This window comes from Pseudophryne corroboree, chromosome 3 (genome assembly GCF_028390025.1).
Source record: "Pseudophryne corroboree isolate aPseCor3 chromosome 3, aPseCor3.hap2, whole genome shotgun sequence".
In the NCBI taxonomy this organism is placed as follows: domain Eukaryota; kingdom Metazoa; phylum Chordata; class Amphibia; order Anura; family Myobatrachidae; genus Pseudophryne; species Pseudophryne corroboree.
The window spans coordinates 68,627,164-68,641,329 of NC_086446.1; the positions used below are offsets into that span (position 1 = coordinate 68,627,164).

At 50.3% G+C, this 14,166-nt stretch overlaps 1 protein-coding gene across 2 annotated transcripts in view; it reads right to left on the reverse strand.

Annotated features, from left to right (window-relative positions):
* Positions 1 to 472, reverse strand: part of LOC135054767 (neoverrucotoxin subunit beta-like) — a 60,232-nt gene extending 59,760 nt beyond the window's left edge. For both annotated transcript variants that reach the window (XR_010243567.1, XM_063958087.1), the window contains exon 1: positions 307 to 472. The gene's annotated coding sequence lies outside the window, so the exon portion shown is untranslated. The remainder of the gene's footprint in view (positions 1 to 306) is intronic.
* Between the last annotated feature and the right edge of the window lie 13,694 nt (positions 473 to 14,166).

Here is a 14,166-nt window from a genome sequence, read left to right on the forward strand (position 1 = left end):
GACCATCCACTATACAGGCTTGGCTAATTATTAGTGCATAATCTGGGCCCCTTTATAAATATATAATAAATACTGCTAGTGCACGCATGATAATATATCAGAATAACAGCAATGCTCTGTAGTAAATACACCATAGTCCTGTGCAGTACAATGTAACATGTTAATTTATAATGTATCATAGTGCACAGTCTAATACCTGATCCTTAGAGGGGGAGGGCCCTCAAGCAGGGGGGCCCACCGGTGGTTTCCTCTGTACCCATATGGCACAGTCTGACCCTGCACTGAGAGAGTTAATGTCAGTCTTACCTGAGAGACTAGAGAAGACAGCAGGTCAGAACAGGTGACACTAACACTGTCTGTATAGATGTTTTCTGGAGCTCTCACACATTTGTTATCATGCTGACAAGCTACAATCAATCTGAATTGCACAGGAGATTTTCTATAGCATAGGTTCTCCTCACAGAATCTCAAGTGAAATAATTAGCTCCACCTGTGGACCTTTTAAAATGTGTCAGTGAGTAATTAATACACCTGTGCACCTGCTGAGATACCTGCAAAACATGCACTGTGTGGGGTCCTGAGGACCAAGTTTGAGAACCACTGTTCTATAGAAACAGGTTTAGGAATATTCATATTTAAAAGCGAAAAGTTCTTAGAAATCTGCTTGTTTACCCTCTCATATGTAAATACACATGTTCCTTCTTCTCAGTTATCCCCAGGCAATGAATGCATTATTCTACCGTACCGAAAGACAATTTATATATCTGCTGAGAGCAAACTAGGAAATGTGAAGTTACTCTGAGTTCCAAAATTGTTATCCACTACTCCAGGCATTCCCAACCACGGTCCTCAGGGCACACCAACAGTGCAGGTTTTAGTGATATCCAGGCTTCAGCACAGATGGTTAAATCAAAATAACTGAGGTACTAATTAAGTCACCTGTGCTGCAGCCTGGATATCACTAAAACCTGCACTGTTGGTGTGCCTTGAGGACTGTGGTTGGGAATGCCTGCTCTACTCAATAACATCCTTACAATACAGTTTCCACTGGCTATAGAACACCATCTAAAATGTATTTTAATCCTCTATTTAATGACACCGCAAATTGTTCATAGTGCTGTATCATACCTCTCAACATTTGGATGTATAAAGACGGGACCCCTTGCGCAGCGAAGCCATACACCACTGAAAAGGGGGTGTTTCCTGATGAAAAGTGGGCATGGCTTTGCATGAATGCCGCGATCACGAGCCACGCCACCCATTTTCATCTCAGCGGGGGGCACGGCCAGCGCTTTGTGTACTGTTGGCCAAGCCCCCAGTCCCTCTGCCTCACTGGAATAGACGCTGTGCGCATGGAATAGACGCTGTGAACTAAGCAGAGCAGCGAATGATAGGGAGCCTCCCAACTGCCCTCCCCCCACACCGCAGGACAATGCGACCTGCGGGAGGGAGAGCGGGACAGATCCAAAGAAACAGGACTGTCCCGCAAAAATCGGGACAGTTGGGAGGTATGCTGTATAAGTATGTTACAAGAACACGCATAAATACTCAAGCTCAAACAGAGTACATAAGGGAGAGAAAATCACAGTGAAATATCACTGCTGAGTAAGGGGGTGTGGTATGGCTGATCGGCAGTCAGGTGACCGCCGGTCAGCATACCGATGCCTGGATACCGGTGGGGTCGCGAGTGCAGCAAGCCCCTTGCGGGCTCGGTGGCGACCTGCGGATGCCACAGGTTCTATTCCCACTCTATGGGTGTCGTGGACACCCATGAGTGGAAATAGTCCCTGTTGGTCGGCATGCCAACCGTTGGGATAGTGAGGAGGCGGGATCTTAGTGGAGGTCATGTGACCGTCGGTCTCCTGACTGCCGGTCACATGAATACCACCCGAGTAAGGAGGCATCCTGGAGACATGGATAGTGCAAGGTGTGAATCAAGTGGGCGGAGGGTCTTGCCCATGGGAGCTTTCAGTCTAGGGGAGTAGAGGTTCGCTGGGAAGAGATAAGGAGGGAGGACAGAGGGCATGAGGTACTGTAGGATTGCAAGAAGGGCTTTTGAGCTTTGATGAACAGACATATCTTCAGAGCACATACAGTATGAAGTCTGGCAGGCTTGTACACAGTCTTACAGGGAAGACATGCCAGGAACTAGGACCCAGTGAGGTCTGTACTTCAATCTGATGTATTACTGCATATGTGCTGCAGCCATCTTGTATATTTTACTTTAGCAGGACCAGTCTGCCCATCTGGCATATGCCAGAAGAGCTGGTGGTCTGGTGGGCCGGGTCAGTCTCACACAGAGAGCCGGGAAGGCTGTGTGCAGTGCACCTTCCAGCTCTCTGTTTTACTCTCCCCCCGGCTTGAAGTGTCTATTTCAAAGAAAGGTGGGGGCATGCTGTGAGTCCGCGCCCCCTCCTGACTTGCGGCACACCCACGTGCACGCATGCACTTTCACAAAATCGTCCTCAGTCTGTCACTGTACTTTAGTGGGAGACTGTAATGTGAAAATGATTGAGACACAAATCTCCATGCTTATGGTAGCTCCAGAGAGACCTGCATACTGTATGAAGCTGTTGGTTCCAACATCCCTGCTCTACTCTCCATTTGCAGTATACACTCACTGGCAGGTGAGCAGTATGAAACCCTACTATGCTACAAACTCCATCCATTACCAGTGTTTATACAACAGTGAGTATGGCTGGGCATGGGTCGTTGGGTAGACACAACTTAGGTCGACCATGTAAGGTTGACATGCATTAGGTCGACATGGCTTTGATCGGCACAGGTTACCGTTCCAATCGTAGTCCACGTGGATCGTAAAGTATGAAACAAATTCAAAAAATGATTTTTTTTAAAATCTCATGTCGACATTTTGACCTGTCAACCTAGTACATGTCGACCTAATGACTGTCGACCTAACGACCGTATCCCATATGGCTGTACCTATTATACACCAATAAACTAATACCTAAAAAAAGTGGGACTGTCCTGCGAAAATCGGAACAGTTGGGAGGAATGGTTTTCCGAGACTGGCTGACAAGGCTTCCAGACTAGGGGGTATATTTACTAAAGTGCGGGTTTTCTGGAAATGTTGTCCATAGCAATCAATCAGATTCTACTTATTGTAACTCTTTTTGTTTTGTGTCTCCACCCAAGCATTTATTATAACGACCTAGGGTCACTATATTAGGATAGCTTGGGATAACCTCTAGAGATAAGTAAAGTAAGGGATAGGATTCAACTGTACATCAATTGTAACTCTTACATTTATTATTAATGCCCGTCCTTCATCTTCTTTAGAGATGGAAATCCTTCTTAAGAATCATCACCTATTGGGGGTCATTTCGAGTTGATCGCTAGCTGAATTTGTTCGCTGCGCAGCGATGAGGCTAAAAATCGTCAGTTCTGCGCATGCGGCGCAATGCGCACGTGCAACGTACTTTCACAACATCTAATGTAGTCTCACACAAGGTCTAGCGATACTTTTCAGTCGCACTGGCTGCCGCAGAGTGATTGACAGGAAGAGGGCGTTTCTGGGTGGCAACTGACCGTTTTCAGGGAGTGTTCAGGGAAACGCAGGCGTGCCAGGAAAAACGCAGGCGTGGCTGGGAGAACGCAGGGCGTGTTTGTGACGTCAAATCCGAAACTGAATGGTCTGAAGTGATCGCAAGCGCTGAGTAGGTTTTGAGCTACTTTACGATCCACGTGGACTACAATTGGGAACGGTAATCTGTGCCGAGCGCAGCGAGGCACCTTGCCCGAAGCATGGCGAGCAAACGCGGTGCACTAATTGGGGTTCCCGGTCACTCTACGAAGAAAACAACATAACATTTTTTGAAACTCACATCAACCTTTTTTTCATGTCGACCTATAGACTAGGTCGACCTTCTGCATGTCAACCAATAGTGGTCGACCTAATCACCCATGCCCGTGGGTAATAGTATTCACATGCTGCTAGGTTACTGCCAGGCAGTGTACATCGATGGCTGATGACATGAGCGGGACCCGGCTGCTGGTGTGGAGGGAGAGTCTCTCATCACTTTGGTGTTGGTTCTATAAAAGTAAGACACGATTTGTATTGCACCTAAACCTGATGAAAATTGATAAAACTGAAACATTGATCTAAGGGGGTGGTGGTGGTGGGGGGGGTTATGGGACGACTGCTGTGTTCTTTATTTTTTGCTGCACTACTCTCTTAAATGCGGCCCCACCACCACTTGCTGTATCCAGTGTTTGTTCACTATGGAAGGCATCTAATAGATCTGTACTATTAGTACTGGACCTTGCAGCATACGATATAGATATATCTATATATAGTAATGCTAATCTTTGCTGCAGCTATTACGACTATTCTCATCCGGCAATTGCTCAATTAATTCCTAATGGAATTAAAGGAGCAATCACAGTCTGTGAATCGTCACAGCTCGGCGCGCCATGCTGCATGCTGTTTTGCAGCAAAGATGAGCATGGCTACATCTGTGTATAATGTATATATATATATATATTCCATAGACAAAAAACCTTACGGTTTCACATGTCCCATTAAGGCTTCTTAGACATGATCGAAATTTCAGAAACCTGTTGTAACTCTTCCACTCAAACTCCAAAAAGCAATGAAATTCCGATCATTAAGGCTGACGCCTTAATGGACGTGTTCCTTGCGCAATACAGATATGGTATGCCATCACAGCCTGTGGGTAAGTGCAGATTCAGCACTCTCGCAGAGTGAGATTGCTGTCACTCACACAATGGTGGAGCTGCTAATTCACAGATTTGTGTGCTCATTGGAATACACACATGCAGTCTATGCAACTGAAGGTCTGAGCAGTTTTGTGGTGCTCCCATCCCACACAGTGCCCACAACCATCCCATTCAGTCACCACAACAATCCCACCTTGTTACAACAGCCTTCTCACTCCATACATCCATCTCACTTAGTATACACATTTAGCTCCCTCAAACATCTTGGTTATTTGCTAAACTATAATACCCCATCTACGGACTATGCATCTACACTTACTTCCCCTATACACCCCCATGCTGCCCTGTCTTCCCCAATCCCTACTGCTGTGTTCTCCCATCTGTGCTAGTCTGTACCATCTTTCCCCACCTGTGCCTTGTCTGTACCACCGTTTCCTTTTCTCTGTGCTGCTCAGTGTTTCCTTCTTCAACGTCACTCTGCCTCCTCCAATACATAGCACACTGTCTTCTCTCCCATCTGCACCAGTTTTCTACCCATCCATGCCAGTGTTTTCAACCCATCTGCACCATTTCCCCCATCTACACCGCTCTGTCTCCCTTCCCATACTTGCTGCTTAATCTACCCCCTATCCACACCACTCTTACCCCATTCATGTAGCTGACATCCTGAAGGTAAATTTAGTGGATCCTGCGCTCTTGGCAGGGGGATAACCGCCACAGCCCACCCCCCAGTGGTCCGGAAACGCCTCCGTTGTGCAGACCATGCCCTGCCAATGGCATTCTAACGCTGTTTGCTCGCCCCCTTTCTTCCCCGCAACCACCTCTGCCTATCAATCAGGCAGGGTGATAGCATCTCACTGGGCTCCTGGGGTACGCACGCGCAGTGCGGCCATTGCACGTGCGCACCTCACAAACTAATTCAGACTGCAATCGCTGCTGCTGCGGTCTGAATTACCCCGTGTTTCTTTGTCCCCCCCATTAGTGCTGCTTAGTGTTCCCTCTATCCACACACTTCTGTTCCCCCATCCACACCGATTTCCTCCCTCCAATCAACAACACTCTTAGCTCATCTGAGCAGCTTTGTCTTCCGCTCAGACCTTCAGTTGCATAGACTGCATGTGTGTATTCCAATGAGCACACAAATCTGTGAATTAGCAGCTCCACCATTGTGTGAGTGACAGCAATCTCACTCTGTGAGAGTGCTGAATCTGCACTTACCCACAGGCTGTGATGGCATACCATATCTGTATTGCGCAAGGAACACGTCCATTAAGGCGTCAGCCTTAATGATCGGAATTTCATTGCTTTTTGGAGTTTGAGTGGAAGAGTTACAACAGGTTTCTGAAATTTCAATCATGTCTAAGAAGCCTTAATGGGACATGTGAAACCGTAAGGTTTTTTGTCTATGGAATTTCATCGCTTTTTTTAAATTTATTTTTTTTATTCAGAAATGTAAAATTTCACTAAACATTTGATTTTTTAAATGTTTAATGAAAATGTTCGTATAACATCACTGTTCTGTGCAAAATAATTTTATTAACCAAACCAAATTGTTTAAGGTCCGTACACACTTAACGATTTAATGAGCGATGTCGCTCATTTTCCCCCTCCTTGAGCGACGTCGCTCGTTTTATCGTTAAGTGTGTATGCAGCCAGCGACAAACAATTCGCGGCCCCGCGGGTCGGCAACAATCGTCGCTGTCGGTAGTGCATGCAAGAAGGATGTGGACTGTCGTCCACGACCTTCATGCAGGGCTGGCGGGGGCGTGACGTCACTGAGCGATATGAGCGGTATTATCGCTCAGTGTGTACAGTCGGCCGCCGGCCGGCCCGGGAGGGGAAACATTAGACGATGTCGCTCACAGGCGGCAGCAGCCTGTGACTGAGGCTGGAGGTAGGCGTGAAATGCATTGCTTGTACGTGTGAGTGCGTGGTGTCAGGTGCTGCGTGTGTATATGTGTGTGTGTGTCAGTTGCTGCCTGTGTATGTGTGTGTCAGCTCCTGTGTGTATGTGTGTGTCAGGTGCTGAGTGTATATATGAGTGTGTCTGATGGTGCGTGTGTATGCGTCAGCTGCCGCACGTGTGTGTGTGTGTCAGGTGTTGCGGGTGTATATGTGTGTGAGTATCAGGTGCTCCGCGTGTGTAAAAAGTGTATGTCTGGTGCTGTGCATGAATACGTATGTCTGTGTCAGGTGATGCGCGTGTACATGAGTGTGCGTCAGGTGCTGCGCGTGTACATGAGTGTGCATTAGGTGCCGCGCGTGTACATGAGTGTGCGTCAGGTGCTGCGTGTACATGAGTGTGCATTAGGTGCTGCGCGTGTACATGAGTGCGTCAGGTGCTGCGTGTGTACATGAGTGTGCGTCAGGTGCTGCGCGTGTACATGTGTGTGCCTCAGGTGCTGCACGTGTCTATGTGTGTGTGAGTAAGGTACTGCGGGTGTATGTGTGTCTGATGGTGTGCGTGTATATGTATGTGTCAGGTGCTGCGTGTATATGTATGTGTCAGGTGCTGCGTGTATATGCACGTTTCAGGTGCTGCGTGTATATGTATGTGTCAGGTGCTGCGTGTATATGCATGTGTCAGGTGCTGCATGTTTATTTTATTGTGTCTGATGCTACGTGTGTGTGTCAGGTGCCGCACGTGTATATGTGTGTGTGTCAGGTGTTGCGCGTGTATGTGTATGTCAGGTGCCGTTCCCCTTCTTCCCATCCCAGCTCTCTCTGTAGAATACAGCTCTGCACCCAGAGAGAGGGAAAGACCAGGGGGCTGATCACTGCACTGCTCACTGTTTGGTCATGAGTTCGGCCTTCTGTTTCTTCCAGTGCTGTGTTCCTGCAGCCTAGCCCTCCCTGATGTGCCAGAGAATCAGCCCTTCCTTCCCCTGCCAGAGAGAGAGAGCCCGAGGCAGAGACACTCTTCCCGTAGCTGGCCTACCCCCAGTACTTCAGCACTGGCCATGCGGCAGTCAACAAAGGAGACCAGCAGGGCATACTTGCCTACTCTCCCGGAATGGCCGGGAGGCTCCCAAAAATCAGGTGACCCTCCCGGCCCCACGGAAGAGCAGGCAAGTCTCCCGGAACGAGCTGTCACCCTGCCCGTCCGCCCACTTACTGTGTAAAGTGGGTGGTCCGGGCAGTTGAAGACAAGATTCTTGCTAAATTGCGTCATCATAGCCACGCCCCCTGCAGTGTAATGCCGGGGATCGCGGCATTACAGAGCGGGGGCGTGGCTTAAACGATGTGACATGTAACTCCGCCCCTGGCCCGCCCCGCCTACGGTCCACCTCCTCCCCACATCAGAGCCTGCCCCTGCCCCCCTGCTGAGCCGACCTGGCTGTTCTCTCCCGCAGAGAGCAGCCAGAATATCGGCAAGTATGCAGCAGGGGGTTCTGGCAGCATCAGCTGTGGCCGCAGCTGGATCGGGGAGGCCTGCAGTGTCTGAGGTGGGCAGCACTTCCTCCGCCGCTGTCACCTTCCCCTGCCGGAGAGAAAGACAGAGACATACCCTTCCCGCAGCTGGGCTACCCCTAGTACCTCAGCGCTGGCCAGGCAGAAGTCTATGGAGGGGACCGGCAGGGGTTTCGGGCCGCAGCAGCAGCAGCGGCCGCAGTCAGATCAGGGAGGCCTGCAGGGTCAGAGCTGGGCAGCACTTCCACCAACACTGTCACCTCTGTGCTGGGCATGTACACCAGTCCGTACGGACGGAGGTGTCCACAACAGGCAGCAGTATAATGAGTCAGACAAACTCATTACACGCTGCCCACTGCTGTGCCGCTTGCCCTCGATGGAGGAAGCCTAGATGCGGTCCCCAGCGGCAGCGAGGGAGAAGGGTGATCACATCACCCTTCAACCCGGCACCTCACAATCAGCTGGGGATCTGCAGTAGCTTCATCTCTCTCTTCCTCTCCCTCTCTGACAGCACAGCAGCCCCTCTGGGTCCCATGTAGCTCTGCCCCCCTGCTCACAGTTCACTCGGCCTCTCCTGATTAAAAAGAAAATAAGAGCCTGACCTGCTGCTCAGATGCGAGGAGGGGACGGGCGGTAGGTCCTCTGTGAGTACACTACACAGTCAAAATTAACTCTGACTCCTCACAACAGTGTGGACTGCGGGCGACGTCAGATGCCAATTTGGGTGTGCTTGCCGCACTACCTGCCCATCAAGCCCAACGTGGTGCCATGGTGCCAGCCCCACCCACTATACGGATTCCATTTTGTATTAGGAACCCTATAACAGCATTCCGACATCCCTCCCTATGACGCTGCCATCCATACACTGCCACTCTCATATATCCGTACACCGCCACTCTCATACATCCGCACACTGCCGCTCTCACACAACTGTACACTGTTGCTCTCATATATCCATACACTGCCGCTCTCATACATCCGTACAACCCCGCTCTTATACATCCGTACAACCCCGCTCTTATACATCCGTACAACCCCGCTCTCATACATCCGTACAACCCCGCACTCTTACAGACGCACACTGCCGCACTCTTACAGACGCACACCATCGCACTCATACAGCCGCACACCGATGCAGTTATACAGCCGTACATTGCCGCTCTCATACATCCGCACTCTGCCGCTCTCATACATCCGCACACTGCCGCTGTCATATATCCGCATACTGCCGCTCACATCTATACATACATAGCCTCCATACATCTACACATCAAATCCCCGCGCAAGGGAACACTGAAATCACTATCACTTTTCCCCGGGGTGTGACCACAGCCAGCCACTACTCCGGCCACCTTCTTGTGACACCAAAATGCATCTTACATATCATCAGGGTGGTGCTGCTGCTGGGGGCAGGTTGCTGCCTCAGTCTCCTGGTTGGTGCTGCGATTGGAGGGGGTACTGCTTCCCTGTGCTGCCACTGTCTCCCGGATCATCGTGCCGCTGGCTGAATTGCAGCTTGACGCTACTGCTGCCGGGAGTAACAGCTTTCTGACTGTTGTTGCTGGTGGCTGCCTACTGCTCATTGCCGCCGGAACACTGACCGGCTCGGCAGTGATGCTGGCAGAGGAGTAGTGGCGGTGGGGTGGGGGGGTGCCTGCTCCCTTCCCTTGAGAATGCCGCAGTGTAAAAAAATCAATAATAAATAGAGAGCATACCAGGGTGCGAGTCTGTATGGATCACAGTGATTACACGGGGCACAGCATAAGGACACCTTGCTGTGAGGGGCTCTGCCCACACAGATTGCTGCACCCTCTCTGATGTCAGCCGCTGCCCTCTCGTTCTCTGGGCAGCCAGTTCCAGTGTGAGGTAGGAGAGGAAGAGAACACACAGGTGTTAGGCGCCGTGGTCCGCGATGTCCTCGCGGCCCGGCGCCTAGCAACGCCGAGCGTGCTAGCCGCTGGCTCCCTAGCAACGCTAGGACGCCGGGCGCGCTGAGCCGCCTGGACCCTAGCAATGGGGACGCCACGGACGGACTGCGCTCCCCGTTGCAGGGTCAATCAAGTGAACTACACACACACTTGTCTTCTGGTCGTGCAGCAAGGCAGCTGCACGGCATTGTGTTAATCAGGCTCTGAACTTCTGATTGGAGGACTCCCTGCTAAATACCTTCTCAGTGCTTCACACAGACGCCGGTAATAGCTTCCTGCATGCTGCTTTGGTTTGCCGACGTCTGTTCCAGTTCTGCTGTGTCCGGTCATTCCTGTCCTCAGAGTTCCTGAATCTTGGTGTTGTCATCTCTTCCCAAGGAGTCTTCCAGTCCTCATTTACCCGCATCAGTCGCTAGAGGATCTCGTGTGGTTTTCGTGAGTGGCGGCTCTGCCGCGTGCTGCGGCCTAGGCCACTTTATTTTGTATTTTGTGTTGGTGCATTTGCGGAGGTTTCCGCTCCCACAGTCCTCTCCGGAACTTGCCGGTGCCGGGTAGGAGATTGGACAAGTGGGTATTTTAGTTGTCCTTTTCCCTGGCGGTTTTCCGCACATACTCTAGTTTAAAGTTAGTTTTGAGCCCCTGGCTTTGTTGTTTAGTAGAGGGCCCCTTGTTATCACCCTGTCTCGGATTTCTCTTTGTCTCCCATTAAGACCTGAGGGGCCATCGGAGTTGGGCAGACGTAATCCGCCCTTCAAACGCGGCTGCCATGGGTCCAAGCAACCATAGTCTCGCAAGAGATTTCTGACAGCACGGGCGAGACAACGGAGATAGGGCGCCAGGGGCTATTCCCGTTCCCACTCCCTTTCCCAGCATTACGTTCCAATACTCAGGTCCTTGCTATAAGATATCCCCAGACCAGAGTATTGGAATCATAACAACAGGAGAGCAGCCCTGATATATAACAGAGGTGGAAGTTCTATAGGCAGCAGAGACGGAGACCAGCCTGCCAGTCTCCCAGTGCCCTGATCACTACACGCCACCAGCACAGCATTACAGGAGGGTCCTATAGTGCTGCCCTGAGCTAACAGGTGTGTGTACCAGTGTACCCCGTACAGTGTGCTGCGCCCTGGTGTCTCTGAGAGGGGTGAGGTCACCGCGCCGCTTTAGTATATGGCTTTTCCTTAGTACTGTACGTTACAGCCCTGCACTAGTAGTGGCAACTCTACCCTATGTGAACCTGTGAGGTTATTTTCCTATTTACAGAATAACCGGGGAGAAGGCGGCCATATTGCAGCTCTCAAGAGAAGGCACTCTAGTACACCCCCTGCTGGCGGCCACTGCGCAGGCACAACAAATTGAAATGCCCGATCTCTATAATGGGGCATATTTCTCTTAATTAAAAAAAACCTGTAACTTTCTGAAAAACCACAACCCCAAAAGGCACTTCACAGGGACATGCTCTATCTAATAAAACAAACCCCAAGTTATATATATATATATATATATATATATATATAATAAGATTTTACTCACCGGTAAATCTATTTCTCGTAGTCCGTAGTGGATGCTGGGACTCCGTAAGGACCATGGGGAATAGCGGCTCCGCAGGAGACTGGGCACAACTAAAGAGAGCTTTAGGACTACCTGGTGTGCACTGGCTCCTCCCCCTATGACCCTCCTCCAGACCTCAGTTAGGATACTGTGCCCGGAAGAGCTGACACTAAGCAAGGATTTTGAATCCCGGGTAAGACTCATACCAGCCACACCAATCACACCGTACAACTCGTGATATTATACCCAGTTAACAGTATGACAACAACGGAGCCTCTGCACAGATGGCTCTCAACAATAACCCTTTTGTTAACAATAACTATGTACAAGTATTGCAGACAATCCGCACTTGGGATGGGCGCCCAGCATCCACTACGGACTACGAGAAATAGATTTACCGGTGAGTAAAATCTTATTTTCTCTGACGTCCTAAGTGGATGCTGGGACTCCGTAAGGACCATGGAGATTATATCAAAGCTCCCAAACAGGCGGGAGAGTGCGGATGACTCTGCAGCACCGAATGAGCGAACTCCAGGTCCTCCTCAGTCAGGGTGTCAAACTTGTAAAATCTTGCAAATGTGTTTGACCCCGACCAAGTAGCAGCTCGGCAAAGTTGTAAAGCAGAGACCCCTCGGGCAGCCGCCCAAGAAGAGCCCACCTTCCTCGTGGAATGGGCTTTTACTGATCTAGAATGTGGAAGTCCCGCCGCAGAATGTGCAAGCTGAATTGTGCTACATATCCAGCGAGCAATAGTCTGCTTTGAAGCAGGAGCACCCATCTTGTTTGGTGCGTAGAGGATAAACAGCGAGTCAGTTTTCCTGACTCCAGCCATTCTGGAAGCAAATTTTCAGGGCCCTAACTACATCCAGCAACTTGGAATCCTCCAAGTTCCGAGTAGCCGCAGGCACCACAATAGGTTGGTTCAAATGAAACGCTGAAACCACCTTAGGCAGAAATTGGGGACGAGTCCTCAATTCCGCCCTATCCATATGGAAAAAAGGGCTTTTACATGACAAAGCCGCCAACTCTGACACACGCCTGGCCGAAGCCAGGGCCAATAGCATGACCACTTTCCACGTGAGATATTTTAACTCCACGGTTTTAAGTGGCTCAAACCAATGTGATTTAAGGAAATCCAACACCACGTTGAGATCCCAAGGTGCCACTGGAGGCACAAAAGGAGGCTGAATATGTAGCACTCCTTTAACAAAAGTCTGAACTTCCGGCAGGGAAGCCAGTTCTTTTTGGAAGAAAATCGACAGAGCCGAAATCTGGACCTTAATGGACCCCAATTTGAGGCCCATAGGCACCCCTGACTATAGGAAGTGCATGAATCAACCCAGTTGAAATTCCTTCATTGGGGCCTTCCTGTCCTCACACCAAGCAACATATTTTCGCCATATGTGGTGATAATGTTTTGCGGTCACGTCCTTCCTGGATTTGATCAGCGTAGGAATGACTTCCTCTGGAATGCCCTTTTCCTTCAGGATCCGGTGTTCAACCGACATGCCGTCAAACGCAGCCGCGGTAAGTCTTGGAACAGAGAAGGCCCCTGCTGCAGCAGGTCTTGTCTGAGCAGTAGAGGCCATGGGTCCTCTGAGATCATTTCTTGAAGTTCTGGGTACCAAGCTCTTCTTGGCCAATCCGGAACAATGAGTATAGTTCTTACCCTTCTCCTTCTTATTATCCTCAGCACCCTTGGTATGAGGGGAAGAGGAGGAAACACATAAACCGACCGGTACACCCACGGTGTCACTAGAGCATCCACCGATATCGCCTGAGGGTCCCTTGACCTGGCGCAATAGTTTTCTAGCTTTTTGTTGAGGCGGGACGCCATCATGTCCACCTGTGGCCATTCCCATCGGTTTGTAATAAGCCGGAAGACTTCTGGATGAAGTCCCCACTCTCCAGGATGGAGGTCGTGTCTGCTGAGGAAGTCTGCTTCCCAGTTGTCCACTCCCGGAATAAACACTGAAGACAGTGCTAACACGTGATTTTCCGCCCATCGGAGAATCTTCATGGCTTCTGCCATCGCCATCCTGCTTCTCGTGCCGCCCTGTCGGTTTACATGGGCGACCGCCGTGATGTTGTCTGAGTGAATCAGTACTAGCTGACTTTGAAGCAGGGGTCTTGCCTGACTTAGGGCATTGTAAATGGCTCTTGGTTCCAGAATATTTAAGTGTAGGGACATTTCCTGGCTTGACCATAGTCCCTGGAAATTTCTTCCCTGTGTGACTGCTCCCCAGCCTCGAAGCCTGGCGTCGTGGTTACCAGGACCTACTCCAGAAGATGAGCACTCTGCAGCCACCAAAGTATAGACACCCTGGTCCTTGCAGACAGGGTTATCCTCTGATGCATCTGAAGATGTGATCCGGACCACTTGTCCAACAGATCCCACTGAAAGATCCGTGCATGGAACCTTCCGAATGGAATTGCTTCGTAAGAAGCTACCATCTTTCCCAGGACTCGCGTGCAGTGGTGCACCGACACCTGTTTTGGTCTTAGGAGGTCTCTGACTAGCGATGACAACTCCTTGGCTTTCTCCTCCGGGAGAAACACCCTTTTCTGTTCTGTG